Source organism: Pelmatolapia mariae, linkage group LG16_19 (assembly GCF_036321145.2).
Source record: "Pelmatolapia mariae isolate MD_Pm_ZW linkage group LG16_19, Pm_UMD_F_2, whole genome shotgun sequence".
Lineage (NCBI taxonomy): Eukaryota > Metazoa > Chordata > Actinopteri > Cichliformes > Cichlidae > Pelmatolapia > Pelmatolapia mariae.
In genome coordinates, this window is record NC_086241.1 from 34460001 (window position 1) to 34462500 (window position 2500).

Consider the following 2500-nt stretch of genomic DNA (forward strand, 5'->3'; position numbering starts at 1 on the left):
ACACACACACACACACACACACACACAGAGAGAGAGAGTTTTATGAGACACCATAATGTCCATTTAATCAAATATGACAAACACAAAAACATGTTTTTGTGTTTTATATATTGATGTTTCATATATTTCCCTTGAGCCTGTCAATTAAAAATAATCTTGATGTTTGTGTAGGCCCTCTGTCATCTTACGCATGTTAGTGTTAAAAACTTGAAAAAAGGGAAGGTTTTGATAAGTTAGAGAAGTCCAATCACATTCTTTTAAGCTCTTAAGACGTCTTTCTTGATATCACACACTCCGTGCAGTAGGAGGCGCCACATATTTTCAACTCTGAATTCATGCATGCCAGGAACAGAGTAAGTGCTGCAGTTTCGGATCCCGTGGAGTCATGGAGGAGCTCATAACGTGAAACGAGGCAACAGGGAAAATTTTAAACAAGAACATGCAGGTAAGACTTATACGTTTTTCAGTGCTCTCTGTGTTAATAACTTGCAATGTAAACTCCACAGTTAATTAGCCAAGAGTGTACAAAGACCACATGAATTTAAGAGTATAAACTGTGTGGCTAGCGGTCAGTATACCTGCTACCGTGCTGCTAACATATGAAATTCAAGTCGCACAGGTGTTCATGGCTTAGTTAACGTAAGCAGAGTTACACTGAGCCTTTATAACTAAGAGGTATGTCGCATTGTGTTATTTATATGCTGAGAATATCTATTAAAAGCCATATATCCTTCTGTATTCTACATCACTGTTTTATGTTCTTGTCTTTACATATGTCACGATAACTGAAAAAATGAAAAAGAAAAAAAATGGCTAATCTTTTAACAAACCAGTAAAATTTGTTTATTTCACAGAAATTAAAAAAAATGTTTAAGGTGATTTCTTTGTCACCTTTGCTAATGTTTAACTGACAGCTTAGCTAAAGGAGTGCCTGCTAACGGGAGATTTCGGGTTTTATAACCGGAGGTTTTAGGTACTTATTATTTGTTCGTGCTGATTTTTTTTATACAATAACATCAATTATGGAGTTGTGTTATTGATTTGGGACTACATATTTTGATTTAAGAGATTAACTGTGTGTTTAAACCAATAATACTCACCTACCTTGTGCAGTTACGATTTAGATGTCAAGTAACAGCCAACGGTCTGATGTTCTAGAAGGAATCTGCTCGCGCTCATCAAAGTGCGTGATGCGCTCGAGACAAAAGCCGTTTATCTCGATATGCTCAGTGTGTAGAGGGGTGTCTACTCATAAGACAAACAGTCAGCTGGTTAAAAACTTTCATCATTGTTCACCATATTACAGAGGTACTGCCAGCTCACATTAATGACATCAAGAGTCACCATGAACTGTATCTAGCAGATGTTTTGTGCCTAACATCTGAAGCTGTCTCTGTTTTTCGGCTGTATCATTTATTAGTAAAATTAAAATTTGTTCAAACACAACAGACACCTGTCCTACACAAACTTTCCCCAGATGGCAAACAGAAGTGGTGGTGGAGTTGCTGTTTATGTGAAAAGTGACATTCAAGTGCATGAAAAACAGTACATCCATAATGTAACTGACCTTGAATTTCTGGCTTTAAAGGTTGAAGCACCAGTCAGTGCACTGATTGCAGTTGTGTACAGACCTCCAGACTACACTCTGAGGCCATTCCTGAAAAACCTGGTAAGCCTATTAGACTCATTAGAGATCATGGACTGTCATCCCATCATAGTGTGTGGTTATTTTAATGAGAATGTTTTATCCAGTGCAAACAAACCAATCCTGGAGCTGTTTGAGTCTAGGGGATACGCACAGGTCATCACTGCCCCTACCACAGAGAAAAACACACTGCTTGACCTAATTTTCATTTCTCAGCCAGAGCGATGTCTCCATTCTGGAGTCATGAAGACCTACTATAGTTACCATGACCCTGTATAATGTGTATTGTCCTGTGATGATTCCTGATCTAGATCTTTTTAGTAATTTCTATGCTTCTAAACAACTTAACCCTTAGATGCACAACCTACCAATACCTACACTCTTCCACGAGTGGGGTCAAAAATGACCCCAAATAGAAACAATGCATTTTGCTCTAAACTTGGTTGTTATTCTTCAAAATCTTTAAAACAAAGAGTTGTAATATTTTCATATTTGAGGTATTGCTCATAAAACATGGTTGTGACATAAGGCCCTTTGCCTTTTTATTTATTTTTTCATTAATTTTAAGAAATTGCAGTTTTTGTATCACTTGTATCACTTTTGTATCCATGCTCTGCATATACTACAGAAGCTGGGCTTTCGCTCTGAAAGGCACAAGTTGTTCATCCACTGTAACACAATCACTGAGGATGAATTTCTGCCTGCAGTTGACCAGGAACAGGCCCCATATGTAGCGGGAAGCTGCCATGTCGTTTGTTTTCAGTCGGTAGGTTCTGGTCCTCTTGTCATCGAAGTGCAAGAAACGGCGAATATCTTTAAATTGACATAGTGGCCTTGCACAATGGGTTATGCAGA

General features: G+C 38.1%; 1 long non-coding RNA gene across 1 annotated transcript in view; it reads left to right on the plus strand.

The window, feature by feature from the left end:
- The first annotated feature begins 343 nt into the window (after window positions 1–343).
- Window positions 344–2500, plus strand: part of LOC134644289 (uncharacterized) — a 5774-nt gene continuing 3617 nt past the window's right edge. The window contains exons 1-2 of the long non-coding RNA XR_010096476.1: window positions 344–445; window positions 1589–1669. This is a non-coding gene — a long non-coding RNA (uncharacterized LOC134644289). The remainder of the gene's footprint in view (window positions 446–1588; window positions 1670–2500) is intronic.